This window comes from Pinus tabuliformis, chromosome 8 (assembly GCF_031772625.1).
Source record: "Pinus tabuliformis cultivar Carrire ecotype Pingquan chromosome 8, CPIR1, whole genome shotgun sequence".
In the NCBI taxonomy this organism is placed as follows: domain Eukaryota; kingdom Viridiplantae; phylum Streptophyta; class Pinopsida; order Pinales; family Pinaceae; genus Pinus; species Pinus tabuliformis.
This window is the reverse complement of record NC_142294.1, coordinates 1,804,826,361-1,804,844,100: the sequence shown is the minus strand read 5'-3', so window position 1 is coordinate 1,804,844,100 and position 17,740 is coordinate 1,804,826,361.

The window sequence follows — 17,740 nt, the reverse complement described above, 5'->3', positions numbered from 1 at the left end:
GACCATGATTAATGTCTTTGAGGTTTCTGCGAGTTTCATCATTATGTACATTATCTTCCAGATACATCGCATTAGGTTTCTTTTAGATCGACATTTTGAACCAACAACGGTGGTTCATCTTCAGGATGTGAAGATGAACCACAGTTGCTGGTTCGCAACGTCGATCTAAAAGAAACCTAATGCGATGTATCCAAAAGATAATATACATGACCATGATTAAATCGACTATCAGGAGATCGGTGATCTAGATACCAAGGGGCGATGCGATTGCGATATAGCGTGTACCCGATGGGTTTATAAGCCCGATTGGATGAAATTTGAAGTCCAGCTTTATAGTTATTTTAATTTTTTTAATTTTTTGTGTATTGTCTGTTCTAACAAAGAAAAGGCTATTATTGTAGTTTTGTTGCGCCGACCAAACCTTCTGTTCGAATGACATTCTATCCCTAAACAATAGACCTCCAATTTGTATGCGGCCTTGTCCCAAATGTGTTATAAAACACAATGGAAGCAGAGTGCCCGGGGGGCTGCAGGCCAGAGGAAGAAAAAGGCCAAAGAGAGACTGTGCCAGAGAGCCTGCGTATCAGAGGGAGAGAGAGAGCCTGAGAGACTGTGTTGAGTGCAAAAATCACCTCAATGAGGAGGTTGTGCCCGATGGAGAGCCGCAGCACGAGATGACTAGATAGCCAGGGGTAGCTAGATGGTGTTGCGTTCACTCAGAGAAGCTGGAAAGTTTTCCAGCCAAAGCATCGCAGAGCCTGAGTGCCACAGAGCGTGATCGAGGTAGCCAAAGAACCAAAAGGTCAGGAAGAGCCGCAGAGCCACAGTAATGTAGCTAGAGCACTGCAAACACCAAATAGCCTGAGAGCTACATTGTAGAGAAGTCCATAACAGTCTTCTTTTTGAGCGGTGCTGTGAGATCAATGGCTCAACATTGTGACAGTTTTTGTTTCCTATGCCTCTGATGGCGACAAGCCAGAAAATTAACAATGCAAGGGAAGCCAAAGTTCAGAATGGTAACAGCCCTGCATACGCTTCAACAATGTGAACAACTATCCATCGTGGATTTTTTTCCTAAAGATATGAACATCCATTTCTTCATCCACTTCTTTAGATGGCCCATGGTGTGAGGTATATGATTTATTCATGTATTTCTTCTTATTACATTATGTTGCACGGATCCTTGATTGATATTGAGGCAGGATCTTATTTATTATCTGTTGTCATGATTCCTTGCTGCTTTGATGTTGAATCTTCTATATGATGTACTTGTTGTCATAACTCTTCATGTTATGATTTGAGATCCCTTGTTGTATGTTGATGGGATACTCTTGTTTATTACATGTCATCATGCATGTGTTTTGTTTTGACGTCCCTTTTCTGCCATGCTGGCAGGATGCTCACCATGCATGTTTTTGTGTCATACTGATAGGAGTTTGATTGAGAGTTCCAAGTTGTGGGATATCTCTTAGAGCCACTCCTGCGTGAGGGCATTTTTCCTTGTATGATCGCGACATCATCTCGTGTACATCACCTTTATTGACAGCACTTAATGCAGAGGCCTACACCATCTTTGTTGAGTTGTGTTATATCCTTTCCACGACTAGCCCACGTAATTAACTAAGGGATTAGAGGGGGGGTCACATGGGGTTTGAGGTGTACCCGTAACCCCACTTTATGGGTTTTGTGCATGATTTTTGCACATGTTTTTTGGACGCGATGGTTTTCAGTCCATGGTATCGGATGCTTCGGCGTGTATACATATGTATTGTAACATTGAAAGGAACATAATGAAAAATCAAGCTGGTAGTCCCAGTTTTGGGATCTAGGGGAAAATATTTGTGTATATGTGTTTTATGTGTTATGCTCTCACATTGTTTATTTTATGTGTTTTAGAATTCGTATGTAGGTAATTTCTGTACGGGGTTAAAACCTACCTTTGGTATCAGAGTTGTTTTGGCTTCAAGGGGATGCATTTGTTGCTAAGGGGTTTCGCTCGGGCCTCTGGTAGACCATGTTCAGTGGGAGATCTGCAAGATCGATTCTGGTGGTGAAAGAAGATGGCGAGCAGTGGAAAGATAGAGATCGAGAAATTTAATGGTCATAGTTTTGAGTTGTAGAAACTCAAGATAGAGGATCTATTGGTGGATAAAGATCAGTGGATCGCGATAGATCCAGGTACTAAACCAACAGGAGTGTCCGATGAAGAAAGGAAGAAGTTGGATCGGAAGGAAAAGAGCACAATACGATTGTGTGTCTCAGATTCAGTATTGTTGAATCTATCAGGGGAAGCTACGGTGAAGGCTTTGTGGGACAAGTTAGGGACTTTGCACCAATCTAAGTCTCTGGTGAATAAAAAGTTCCTGTGGAAAAAGTTGTATAACCTGCGTATGAAAGATGGAGACTCGGTGACAGAGCATTTGAATGCATTTAATACTGTGGTAAGTCAGTTAGCATATGTTGATATTAAAATTTCAGATGAAGATAAGTGCATTAGTTTGTTGTGTTCTCTACCAGATTCGTGGTATAGTCTAGTTATTGCAATAGGTAGCAATGCAACTGCCTTGCAATTTGATGAAATAGTCTCAGCCTTGCTGACGAAGAAGATGAAATGGAAAAATATGGAGAGCCAGAATGGTGATGCCTTGTCTGTACAAGGACGGTCCCAGAATAGAAATAAAATTAAGTCATCGAGTGGGAGATCTAAATCTCCAGGAAAACCTGTAAAGGTGGTGTGCTGGAAATGCGGAAAGGAAGGCCATTTCAAAAGGGACTGTAAATCTAAAGCTCCTAACAAAGGAAAGTGATCTGATGAGGCTCCTTCTACAGAGGCAAAAACCACCTCAAATGAAGTTGGGGATGTGTACTTGGCTTCTTCAAGTACACATGTAGATCATGAGGCATGGTTGATTGACTCAGGTGCATCCTTTCACTTCACTCCCCATAGAGAGTGGTTCTACGAGTATGAGAAATATGATGGTGGCGATGTCTTCTTGGGGGATGACAGGAAGGCTAAAATCGTTGGTCGTGGAAAGGTAAAGTTGAAGTTGCAAGGTGGAAGAGTTAGAACACTTCTAGGTGTTCTAAATATTCCTGCATTGGCCAGAAATATAATTTTTGTAAGCAAGCTAGATGATGCAGGTGTAAAAACAATGTTCGATAAGGATACCTACAAGATGGTTCGGGGAGCACTGGTATTGATGCGGGGAGTTTGGATTGGAAATCTGTACAAGCTGCAAGGTAGCACGGTTGTTGATGGGTGCAATAGTTCTGTGGTTCTTGAAAGTGGAGCAGAAAATCTAGTGGTCTCTGGAGAGAAGACCATGTTGTGGCATCAAAGGCTTGGACATATTGGAGAGAAAGGCCTTCGAATACTTCATGGTAAAGGTATGGTAGAAGGTATGAGTAATAGCTCTCTGGATTTTGATTTCTGTGAAAATTGTGTATACAGGAAGTAGAATCGGGTGAGTTTCCCCTCTGGTGGTAAGAGGGCGAAACATATATTAAAGCTTGTGCACAGTGATGTGTTTGGACCTATGAAGGTTCCATCACTCGGTAAGTTTGTGTACTATGTATCATTTATAGATGAATTCTCAAGGAATACATGGATATATTTCCTTAAGAAGAAATCTGAAGTCTTTGATAGGTTTAAAGAATTTAAGGCTCTCATGGAAAATGAGACAGAGAAGAAGATAAAGGTGTTGAGGACAGATAATGGTGGAGAGTTTTGCAGTAAGGAATTTGAAGAATTCTGTAAGAAGTGTGGTATAGCACGGCAGAAGACTACTCCATATACACCTCAGCAAAATGGAGTTGCAGAAAGAATGAACAAGATGTTGGTGGAAAGGGCAAGAAGCATGCTCAGTGGTGTCGGGTTAGGACAGGAATTATGGGCAGAGGCGGAGGATACTGCATGTTACCTGATCAATAGGTCACCTTCATCAGCATTGGAGGATAATACTCCACAAGAGGTATGGACTGGTAAGAAACCCTCTCTTTCACATCTGAGGGTATTTGGATGTGATGCATATGTACATGTTCAAAAGGAGAAACGAACCAAGTTGGATAGTAAATCTAAAAAGTTCATTTATTGGGTATAAGCATGGTTTAAAGGGTTATAAGCCTTTGAACCTAGTAACAAGGAAGGTTGTGTATAGCTGAGATGTGGTGTTCAGAGAGGTGAAAGATGTTATTAAACATGAAGTCCAACCAAAGGAACCTGAGAAGATAGAGTTTGAGCTAAAGGAGGAAGAATCAGACTCTACAGCAGAGGAGGAATCAGAAGATGAAGAGCCACAAACTCCGGTTATAGCGAAACGCATCGGCAAAAATATTTCTATGTGATTTTCGCCGAAGATTTTTCTCAAAATTGATATGGATCATAGAAGCCTAAATTCTCTTATTGAATCGCTACACGGAGGAACCATTGCAACTAAGGTTCATCGTTTTGAACGGGCACGTTTGCAGGTTTCTAAGTTGAAAGCAGATCTAGCATTTCTTAAAAGGTGCAGAGATTCCACTACCATTCCAATTTGGAAATTTGGTCATTGGACATTCTGCTCGATCTATTTATAATGCATAGCAAGATCTGCTCATTCAACTTGTCCTGACGATGAACCACACTGGTTGGTTCGAAACGCGTCAGCAAAAATATTTCTATGTGATTTTCACCGAAGATTCTTCTCAAAATTGATATGGATCACAGAAGCCTAAATTATCTTATTGAATCCCTGCCCGGAGGAGCCATTGCAACTAAGGTTCATCATTTTGAACGGGCACGTTTGCAGGTTTCTAAGTTGAAAGCAGATCTAGCATTTCTTAAAATGTGCAGATATTCCACTACCATTCCAATTTGGAAATTTGGTCATTGGACATTCTGCCCAATCTATTTATAATGCATAGCAAGATCTGCTCATTCAACTTGTCCTGACGATGAACCACACTGGTTGGTTCGAAACGCGTCGGCAAAAATATTTCTATGTGATTTTCGTCGAAGATTCTTCTCAAAATTGATATGGATCATAGAAGCCTAAATTCTCTTATTGAATCCCTGCAGGGAGGAGCGATTGCAACTAAGGTTCATCGTTTTGAACGGGCACGTTTGCAGGTTTCTAAGTTGAAAGCAGATCTAACATTTCTTAAAAGGTGCAGAGATTCCACAACCATTCCAATTTGGAAATTTGGTCATTGCACATTCTAACCGATCTATTTATAATGCATAGCAAGATCTGCTCATTCAACTTGTCCTGACGATGAACCACACTGGTTGGTTCGAAACGCGTCGGCAAAAATATTTCTATGTGATTTTCGCCGAAGATTCTTCTCAAAATTGATATGGATCATAGAAGCCTAAATTCTCTTATTGAATCCCTACACGGAGGAGCCATTGCAACTAAGGTTCATCGTTTTGAACGGGTATGTTTGCAGGTTTCTAAGTTGAAAGCGGATCTAGCATTTCTTAAAAGGTGCAGAGATTCCACTACCATTCCAATTTGGAAATCTGGTCATTGCACATTTTGCCCGATCTATTTATAATGCATAGCAAGATCTTCTCATTCAACTTGTCCTGACGATGAACCACACTGGTTGGTTTGAAACGCGTCGGCAAAAATATTTCTATGTGATTTTCGCCGAAGATTCTTCTCAAAATTGATATGGATCACAGAAGCCTAAATTCTCTTATTGAATCCCTGCACGGAGGAGCCATTGCAACTAAGGTTCATCGTTTTGAACGGGCACGTTTGCAGGTTTCTAAGTTGAAAGCAGATCTAGCATTTCTTAAAAGGTGCAGAGGTTCCACTACCATTCCAATTTGGAAATTTGGTCATTGGACATTCTGCCCAATCTATTTATAATGCATAGCAAGATCTGCTCATTCAACTTGTCCTGAAGATGAACCACACTGGTTGGTTCGAAACGCGTCGGAAAAAATATTTCTATGTGATTTTCGCCGAAGATTCTTCTCAAAATTGATATGGATCACAGAAGCCTAAATTCTCTTATTGAATCCCTGCACGGAGGAGCCATTGCAACTAAGGTTCATCGTTTTGAATGGGCACATTTGCAGGTTTCTAAGTTGAAAGCAAATCTAGCATTTCTTAAAAGGTGCAGAGATTCCACTACCATTCCAATTTCGAAATTTGGTCATTGGACATTCTGCCCGATCTATTTATAATGCATAGCAAGATCTGCTCATTCAACTTGTCCTGACGATGAACCACACTGGTTGGTTCGAAACGGGTCGGCAAAAATATTTCTATGTGATTTTCGCTGAAGATCCTTCTCAAAATTGATATGGATCACAGAAGCCTAAATTCTCTTATGGAATCCCTGCAAGCAGGAGCCATTGCAACGAAGGTTCATCATTTTGAACGGGCACGTTTGCAGGTTTCTAAGTTGAAAGCAGATCTAGCATTTCTTAAAAGGTGCAGAGATTCCACTACCATTCCAATTTGGAAATTTGGTCATTGGACATTCTGCCCGATCTATTTATAATGCATAGCAAGATTCGCTCATTCAACTTGTCCAGACGATGAACCACACTGGTTGGTTCGAAACGCATCGGCAAAAATATTTCTATGTGATTTTCGCCGAAGATTCTTCTCAAAATTGATATGGATCACAGAAGCCTAAATTCTCTTATTGAATCCCTACACGGAGGAGCCATTGCAACTAAGGTTCATCGTTTTGAACGGGCACGTTTGCAGGTTTCTAAGTTGAAAGTAGATCTAGCATTTCTTAAAAGGTGCAGAGATTCCACTACCATTCCAATTTGGAAATTTGGTCATTGGACATTCTGCCCGATCTATTTATAATGCATAGCAAGATATGCTCATTCAACTTGTCTTGACGATGAACCACACTGGTTGGTTCAAAACGCGTCGGCAAAAATATTTCTATGTGATTTTCGTCGAAGATCCTTCTCAAAATTGATAAGGATCACAGAAGCCTAAATTCTCTTATGGAATCCTTGCACGAATGAGCCATTGCAACTAAGGTTCCTCGTTTTGAACGGGCACGTTTGCAGGTTTCTAAGTTGAAAGCAGATCTAGCATTTCTTAAAAGGTGCAGAGATTCCACTACCATTCCAATTTAGAAATTTGGTCATTGGACATTCTGCCCGATCTATTTATAATGCATAGCAAGATCTGCTCATTCAACTTGTCCTGACGATGAACCACACTGGTTGGTTCGAAACGCGTCGGCAAAAATATTTCTATGTGATTTTCGCTGAAGATTCTTCTCAAAATTGATATGGATTACAGAAGCCTAAATTCTCTTATTGAATCCCTGCACGGAGGAGCCATTGCAACTAAGGTTCATCATTTTGAACAGGCACGTTTGCAGGTTTCTAAGTTGAAAGTAGATCTAGCATTTCTTAAAAGGTGCAGAGATTCCACTACCATTCCAATTTGGAAATTTGTTCATTGAACATTCTGCCCAATCTATTTATAATGCATAGCAAGATCTGCTCATTCAACTTGTCCTGACGACGAACCACACTGGTTGGTTCGAAACGCGTCGACAAAAATATTTCTATGTGATTTTCGCCGAAGATTCTTCTCAAAATATGAGAAGATTGGTTCAAGAAAGAAGGCAGCCAAAAAGGTATAGTCCATCTGCTTTCTGTTCAAATTTTGCTTTATCTGTTACGGATGATGATCCTAGAACTGTGAAGGAAGCAGTAGATTCAGAGGATGGAAAACTCTAGAAAGAGGCCATGGGTAATGAAATGGAATCTTTGCACAAAAATGAGGCTTGGGATCTGGTGGAGTTGCCGGCTGGAAGGAAACCCATTGGCAGAAAATGGGTGTTCAAGAAGAAGACAAATGTAGAAGGAAAAGTGGAGAAACACAAAGCTTAGTTGGTAGCAAAAGTTTATTCCGAGGTGTCGGGAATTGATTTTGGTGATATTCTTTCCCCTGTTGCCAAGGTAACTTCTATTAGATTACTTTTATCTATTGCTCTGCTTTTGATTTTGAGGTAGAACAGATGGATGTGAAGACAACATTTCTTCACGGGGATCTGGAAGAGGAGATCTACATGAAGCAACCTGAAGGCTTTGCGGTGAAGGGTAAGAAAGAACTAGTATGCAAGTTAAAGAAGTCACTATATGGGTTAAAACAGTCACCAAGGATGTGGTATCAAAAATTTGATACATTTATATGGGGACTTGGCTTCACCAGAAGCAAAGCAGATCACTGTGTGTATTTTAAATTAATTAGTGACAGTGTTATTTATCTGGTCTTATATGCGGATGATATGTTGTTGGTTGGAAATGACAAAGAAATTATCCAGGATTTGAAGACCCAATTGTCCTCCAAATTCGACATGAAAGATCCTGGTGCTGCAAACTATATTTTGGGAATGGAAATTAAAAGAGATCAGGAAAAGAGGAAGCTCTGGTTAAACCAAAGGAAGTATGTCGAGACAATACTGCAGAGGTTTAATATGCAGGATAGTAAACCAGTGAAGGTTCCTATTCATGTAGGTGTGAGGTTATATGCTGAACAATGTCCCAAGACACAAGAAGAGGAAGAGGACATGTCCCGTGTTCCATATGCAAGTGCAGTCGGTAGCCTAGTGTATGCAATGGTCTGTACTAGACCAGACATTGCACATGCAGTGGGAGTATTGAGCAGGTTTATGTCAAAACCAGGGAAGGAGCATTGGATAGTAGTGAAGCAGGTTTTCAGGTACTTGCGTGGCACTAGTGATTATGGTTTGTGCTACCAAGGAAGACCAGGATTGGACAGAGTGTTGGATATTCGTGGCTTTGTGGATGCAGATTGGGTTGGAGATCTAGATCAGAGAAGATCTACAAGTGGGTATGTGTTTAACCTATTTGGAGGTGCAGTCAGTTGGATGTAAGAAACAATCTGTAGTGGCACTATCAACTACAGAGGCAGAATACATGGCAGCCACTCATGCAAGCAAGGAAGCAGTTTGATTGCATAGATTGTGTTCAAGTATGGGGTTAGTACAGGAAGCTATAAGGATAGACTGTGATAGCCAAAGTGCAATTTTCTTGGTAAAGAACCTCACATATCATTCAAAGACAAAGCACATTGATGTTCAATATCACTTTGTGAGGGATATGATAGAAGACAAAAAGGTGTTGCTGGTAAAGGTGGACACTTTGAAGAATACTGCAGATGCATTGACAAAATCTGTGAGCTCTAAGAAGTTCTCTTGGTGTAGAGAGACAATGGGCATTTCAGGGCTGGAAAAATGACAAAGCTCTCTTGTGGCCCCCTGTGGAAAGAAAACAACAAGTGGGAGAATGTTGGGTTGTGTTATATTCTTTCCACGACTAGCCCACGTAGTTAACCAGGGGGTTAGAGGCGGGGTCACATGGAGTTTGACGTGTACCCGTAACCCCACTTTATGGGGTCCGGGGCAGCCTCTTGGAAAATTTTGGTTTTGGAACCTATGTTAGGTTGGGCGGACCCATCTATGGTTTTGTGCATGATTTTCGCACATGTTTTTTGGACGCGATGGTTTTCGGTCCATGGTATTGGATGCTTCGGCATGTATAAATATGTATTATAACATTGAAAGGAACATAATGAAAAATCAAGCTAGTAGTCTTGGTTTTGGGATCTAGGGGAAAATCTATGTGTATATGTGTTTTATGTGTTATGCTCTCCCATTGTTTATTTTATGTGTTTTAGAATTCATATGCAGGTAATTTCTGTACGAGGTTAAAACCTACAATCTTGACACCAGGGCCCGGAGATGTAGTCCCTTCTGGACGAACTCCGTTATCAACGCTTATGTTTTCATGTATTGATGATTGTTATCTTCCTCTTCTTTTCCGCATGCAGATGTATTCGTTAATGTTCTTTTAAAAAGCAATTTTAACACATCACAAAAGTAAAAGGTCTTGGAAGGGTCCTTCTTCACACCCAGACCTAGATCAAGGAGAAAGATCTCCAGATACTCATAGCAATGGGTAATGATGAAAAGTATAGTGTCTCAAGTGTATTGTTTTTTAGAAGGATCATGGAGCTTGCATTACCTTGACCGATGTCAAGTATGTACCAGGACTGAGGAAAATTTTGGTGTCGATCACAATGCTGGAAGACAAAGGCTGTGATCTAGTCTTCAGTAAGGGAAAGGTTTTCCTGCGACACATCAACACGAGATAGGTGAATCAGATCGGTTCACGAGTCAAGACCCTGTATGCTCTTGACGTTCAAGATGCATGCAAAGCCTTGAGGAGCAAGGCAATTGATGGAGACTTGGTGGTTGAGAGGGAGAGTACATTACCTCTCAATATGCAGCACCAGAAGAAGTCTTAGACAATTGTGGAGGAGCCACAATTGGTGAAGCAACTTCAAGAGGTTGTGGAGCAGCCACAACTAGAGAAGCTGAGAGGAGATCGAGTGGAGGCATCCACTCACGTAGAGACATCCAGTAGGGGGAAATTTCAAGCCAAGTGGGCAGAGGGATCACATGCATCCATACCCCCAGGTCGGAGGTGGGACGATGTGGAGTGACAGTCCCAAGAAGGCTGGAATAGGGGCAGGATCATTGAGATAGCCAACCTCTTTGATTAGATCTTGCTACGGGACCCCCGATGAGGAGTAGCAAGATTAGATGAGTGGGTAGAGACAGATGCGGATGGAGTGGTAGAGAGAGCTATAGTGCAGGAATCCCAAGATAGTGTAGAGCTATCAGGCTGCAACAATGAGAGAGGCACAGGAGTGTTGCACCAATGCAGGATGGCACAGAGAGGTGTGAAATGGTGTGAGATGCAGGGAGTTGTTGTGGCAGCGCAGAGGTCAGAGAGGGAGCACTTTTCAGTGGCAGAAGGAGCTTCAGCATCAGTGGGTGTTTCGAGCCCAATAGGGAGGTTAGTTGGGAGATTTTTTGTTTCTAGAGTTGTTGGAGCAACAACACTTGGGAGAAGTGTTGCATGCATAACATTCCAAAGGTTCAGGATCGGGTTCGAGTTGAATGCCTTTCTTGTTGAGAGGGAGTGTTGAAAATGGCAACAAGGAATGCTAAAGATAGAAGTGCTAAAAATAGCATTGCTATAAATAGCAATTTGAGTACCAGTGTTGGACATAGCAACAAGCAATGAAAAATGGAAGTGCTAAAAATAGCTTTGTTATAAATAGCATTTTGGGATGGATTCCTATTTTAGTTAGTCCCTGAACTAAAATAGAGAAGTAAAATTAGAATTTGATCTTAGCAGTTGTTTGTAAAATAATTAATTAATTCATCATGAGTTAATTAGTTGTAGAAAATCAAACATGAAGTCTATGTAGGGACATGCAACAGTTTCTCCATTGATTGAGTAATTTATCCATCAGTTAAAGAGATAAGGATGAGTTGTAATTAGTTGGCTCAGTTAACTGAGTCAAATCCAGTTAGATTAATTCAAACAGTTTGTTGAATTAAATGTGAGTTCAGTTAGTTAATGCTTGCATGCATGTAACTGTTGCTCTCTAGATAATTGAATATTATCTCATAAATAACTCATGCATGTCAGTTCAGATAGAGACCCAGTTGAGATCAGAGTAAGGACAATGTACTATTAGTTGGATGAATTTTTCCTATAAAGGAAACTCATCCATGCAGAAGGATTTATCTCCTTCAGGTTTGTGCATTTATTTCTGAGCCAAGTGAGCAGTGTGAGGTGGGAATTCACACAAGTGGAAGCACTGGACCCCAGGAAAAACTGCGCAAGGAAATAGGAGGCTTGGAGGGCAGAGGAGAAGGTTGTGAGAGCCTTTGACTGTCTATGAGTAGTATTGTTTGATTGCAAAGAGAGCAAGATAGCTTGTGAGTTGATTCTTTTTGTAATTCGAACATATTTCCACTTGTATGATAATACAGAGATTGGGGTTTTAGGCTGAGGCTTTCCCCGGGTTATTTCTTCTGTGTTATGTGTGATTGAATTCTCATTCTCAGTTATATGTGTTCTCATTGATCTTGCTCATATTCGATTAAGCTTCCGCAAAGTTTGTTGCAGAAGTAGATCTTGTGTTTTGCTTTAGTATATTGCATTATCAGGTGATCTACAGTGGGAATTTCTACATATTCTTTAGGGAAAGCACGTACATACGCTGGTACGATTCAGAATAGTAGTATATACATTCTGATGTATGCTTGATCAAGGTTTGCAGTGGCGGCAATGGGTTCTTGTGATGGGTAACAATGTTTGGCTTGTTATATTGATGAATGGTTGTGCATTGATATGATTTGTTATGGCTTGGTTTCATCTAGTTGCATTGGTTGCAATAATTGGTTGAGATTCAGTGATTGGCTTATTGATGTTACAATTGATTGAATAAGTATTCGGTTTCAGAATGGTCATGAAATCCAATTTGGGCACCACATGATGGTTCTCATGGGTCTCTGAATGGCCATAATTTCAATCTTTGCTCTAACGTTGAGGCCTTTTAAGGTAGTGCTAGCTCTCCCATGTCTCAAGGGGTGATACCATCCTCATATGGGTCCTAGATCAACTTCCATCCCTCTCAAACTATTAAGGCCAACCTGGGGGCATGTTAGGTAAAGGTGCATCATCCCAAAAATCATCAAATGTGGGGCATAGTGTTAGAACAATGTGGGTGCTAGAGGTTCCCAAGGGTGTGTGATGATCTTTTTTCTCTTAGAGTTTGGTGGCTCTTAATGCTTCACCCATGGGTGTCAATATACTTCTCAAATGGATTGGGTACCTGTGGGTAAGGTGCCCAAAGCCTGGGCTGCAAAACCACTTGACAATTACAACATAAAGTCTAGTGAAAGCAACCAATCATCAAGTTCAATAATCATTTATGCATCAAATTGAAACAATCTTTAATGTAAAGGGCTATTTAATACTTCAAATAAGACTTCCCTTCCAAATTTAAGGCCTTAAACTCGCAATGGTATTTCCCCCAGGTAGGAGTGGCTAAAGGACAATTTATTAGGTGTTTCCAGCCCCCAATGGGAAGTAACATTTCCTTAGTCCACCCTTCAATCAACAGGTGTTATGTGAATAATGATGGTACATAAGGGACAAGACTCCATGGCCAAGTGCCATGCTCATAGTCAAAACCCCTCCTTCTTCTAGGTCACCCCATAATCCATATCAAAATCCCAAAAACAAACAAGCATAAACACCTTATTTCAAAATGAATAAAGTACCTTTTGATCGAAAGCCCGTCATCATCCATGTGCTCTTGTGGATGGGTGAGAAGGTATATGACTAATGTAGGTGACAGAGATATAATGGGATGTTGTCATCGACTAGTGGTGGTTGTTAGCAGTTGGTTCCTAGTCGTTGGATGCGAAGTGTGGGAGAAAAAATTTCTCCAATGGGGTCACCCACTTTTGATGGGTAAATAGGGCCCAAGGTGAGGATGGGGGGTAAGGTGCAATGGAAAAAATATTATGTTTCCTAGGAACTACAAACTTTTTATTATGTGCCTTATCTAAATATCAACCATCATCTTTAACTTAGAATCCAAACACTGAATACATGTGGAGGTTGATGAGGAAGTCTACGTAGCATAGTTACAAAGGCATAGGGGGTTGGGTACACACATCATGGGGAATTGTAAGAGACTCCATCCTAATGGAAATTTGAACCTTCTCTATTCACACACACTCTCTTCTCATTCTAATTTAGTTTGTATCACTTGCACTAACCATTCTTGTGCTCAAGCACAATTGAAATTATAAAATTCTATAAATGGCTAAATCTAGCTCTGAGAGAGTAATCTATGGGCTTGAGAAGAGAGACAGATGGTTGTGGAAAAGCATAAAGTTTGGTTGTTTGGAAAACCTTCATTTCCCCTATTATTGTCACTTATTAGATGCCTTAGAGTTAACGTAAGGGAGAATAATCATAAGGGACTATTGAGTAGATAAGGGATATGTCTTCCTTGTGTTGTCTGTGAACAAGAGGTGAGAATGTCATGATTATTTGATCATAGGATGGTTATCTAAAATGTTTAGTTTTGAATAATTTGGTTGAGCTTGAGATTAATTTGGTTGGATGATTGACCAATGAGTTTGTAACCAATTTCATTTTCCCTAATGGCCTCATGGCTTAGCATATGGTGGCATCTATAGTGGATGCATATCGTTATCTAGAAAATTGCTCGTGTCACAAGTTTCTTGGACCACATCAATCAAAATATAAGGGTTCCAACTCTGCTCTTTATTATTTGTTTATAACTCTATGATTGAGTTTAATATTTTCTTGTGAGTGAAATTTGAAATGGAATCCCTATTATAAATGAGCTTATGCATTCGTATTTCAACTGCATTAATTGATTACATGCATATGTGAATTATAATGGCTTTATATTTGAATGGATTCAAATCCACATTGTCTATTTCAAGCATAGGTAGCATACTTGTCTTGTGGGTTGGATAATCCTTCAAAGGGGATGTGTCATAGAACTATCCCCATTAAGGAAAATAGAAGTTAAAACACTACAAGTTTTAGGGACATTGATTGATGTAGGTGGCTCCAGAATTGCTCAGAATTCAGAAGTGGCTTTCGAAAAGCTCAAAAATCAAAGTTGTCAGATTGAAGTGAAATCAGGACCAGATCATAGTTCTCATAGTCCTAATTCCAACAACGTAAACAAAACTCAAATACGAGTTTGTATGCTCAATATATTCATGGTCAAAGTTTTGGTCAAACTAGGCCCAATGGTAGCCACTAACAAGGCAACAATTTGGAATTTTTTGGCGCAAAGATCCCAACTGTCAGAATCTTTGCGAATTTGTCTCCTCATTAATTTTTTAAATGACACTTAAAATATGGTTGAAAAAAAGGGCTAGTTTTTATATAAAAACAAAAAGAAATATTAAAAAGGGGTGGCAAGATGCCACCCCTTCCAATGACATCATTATGTTTTAAATAAAAATTAAAGTTATGTGGGTTAGGACCCCTTCCCAAGGGCCCATGACCATTCCACATACAACCACCGTATATAATAAACGGGGTCGGCGGGGCTTGAACCCGCGTCGGCCGGTGGCTCGCTCACCCCACTCGGTGGACCCACAACAAACAATAATCTATAACTAATAAATGCCAACAATCAACATAAAACAAATTTTACAACAATCATTCAAACAATTACCAAAACTGCCACTCCCACGTTTAATACCTCCACCCAACGCTTAACAAACCATTGCACCAAACTCCAAAATGACATTAAAACAAATGGCAACGGCAAATGGGCGAGTCGTGGGGTTGGAACCCCGCCCACCCCAAACCAAATGCCTTAAATAATTTCCGCCAACCATGTTTGCCAGCGGGATTGGTTTTGATATCTCTGCCCAACATTTTACATGTAAACCTTGTAAGTCATTCAACCAGGAAGAGGAGACGCAGTGGAATAGTACGCACGAGGGCTGAGAGGAGAACTAGGAGTCAAGCACATTTTTGCTGCAAGAATATTCTAGGGGAATATTCCATGCAGAATTAGGGAGGAATCTAAAAGATTCCCTTAAGGGTAATTTTCACAGTAACAAAATCATGTCAACTTTATACTCAAACAAACCAGAATTTCATAGGGAACGTGATGGTGTGGTCAGTTTCGCCATTCGAGCAGCAAAATTTCAGGCGGTTAGTAGTGAGTAATCTTTATGGAATCTTGAGCAATCTAAAAGATTCCCTTAAAGGTTGATTTTTGATAGAGGCAAAATGATGCTGACTTTAAAGTCATTTTTCACAGAATTTCAGAAGAAGTGCAATGGTGTGCTCATAATTTCCACTTGAGCAGCGAATTCTCTGCCCATCTCCAAGAAGGAATCTTTGGGGGAATCTTTGGGATTCCTGAGGGTCCAGAATTTGACAGTGTCAGAAAGGGACCAAGTTTATAGTCGTTTGACACGATTTCACACCATGAATTCAATAGTGCAATCCATTTTGTCAGCAGAGCTTTGCATTTTCATGCCATCCCCGAAAGTGGAGATATATGATGCAGTGATGCCATGTTTGTCTTTTGATTTGTTGAGATGATGATTTTGTTGTTGAGATCCTTATTACCATTATGTTGAAGGATACTTGTATGGCACGTCATGTCATATTTTATTAGCTTGTTATGCTGAAGGAGGGCTCATTTAAGTGAGAGTTACTATAGGAGAACGTCTCCTGGAGAGACATGCCACTTTGGTTGAGGGAACTTATTCTTGTAATGACAAAGAATGTACCATGTACTCATCATCATCTTGCAACATTTAATGCAGCAACCTCCCCACTCTTGACACAGAGCCCGGTGATGTAACCCACACTGGGTGAACTCTGTTATCAATGTGTGTGTATTCTTTGATTTGATGGTTGTCGTTATGTTTTATATTATTTCAAGCATGCACTTGTGGCTTTTCATACTCTTTCACATGCAATTATGCTAACATCACAAAAGTAAAAGGTCTTGGTTAATTTTGGTAACTGAAGAGATCTGGATCAAGTTTGGTATCAGAGTGGTCTTCTCACTTATGTGAATTGCAAGTGTGAATGATTGAATGTGCAACAAGAAGGGAAATGGTGAACAACATAGATCTCTACGAGGACCTCCTCAGAATGTCACACATGGTGGACATAATGTACGCAGATCATGAGGAGAAGATGGCAAGAGAGGAACGAGAGAAAGAAAGAGTAGTGGTCGATGCTCCATCTACCCCCTCGAGTGAACATTATTATTCTTCTTCATCTTCTCATCATTCAAATGAGGAGATAAATTAGAGCCTTCATGCAGAGAATGATGAATTGAGGAAACTTATATGAGAAGAAAAAGGGGAGAAGCAAAGGTTGCAACTTCAGTTACGAGCCACATAAGAGGCCTTGGAAAAATTGAAGCGCAACGAAGGCTTAGCAAAGCCATCATCACCTGTTTTACATTCGACACCTGACGTAAACAATGTTGATTATTCTTCAGTTTCTTTTTCACATGACAATATTTCTGTTGGAAACATGGAGGTACCCATTTCAGGAACTGGCATGAGACTCCTTACCAAGATGGGGTATAAAGGAGGAAGACTTGGTGTTAATGGACAAGGAATGACTCAGCCATTTGAGGTTGTACAAAGACCTCGATTTGCAGGTTTGGGGTACACTAAAGGAGAGTGTTCAAAGGTAGAAAAATCATCCAAGACATTGTCGAAACCATTAGAGAAAGAAGATGATTGTAACACGTAACAATCCTCCCATGACAATGCACATTGCATAGGGAGAGCTAAGGCAAGATTTCATCTTCAGGATCACACCAGAGACAGTCAAGAGAGGTATAATAAGTATCAGTATTCGAAAGTTAATTTTGCTTACAAGCATATTGTTAATGATGAGAAAAAATCATGGCATAGAAAACCATGTAGTTTTTGTGGTTTGCATAACTATGTGGTTGCTGAGTGCTGGAAGAGAATGGAAGCAAGCAAGAGGATGAGTCATGAAAGACCTTCTCCACGTCAGGGAAAGAAGAAGGTTAAGTAGGTCTAGAGGAAGAAGAAGTTTTGCAGTCATTGCAACAAAGGGGGACATCAAAGAGCCACATGTTGGAGGCTCCATCCAGAGTAGCATCTAAGAGAGACAAAGTGCCTATGTAGGAACCATTTAGTGAAGATGTTCAATAAGAGAATTCACCACATTCCTAGTGGTTCACTTTATTGAGTAAGAGATGGTTTTACTAGATATGATAGCTTGTCATGGCCACATTTTGTAAATCATGTGTTGCAATTTAAATTGTAAAAGTGATGATGTGTTTTCCATCACTTATTAAAGCAACAA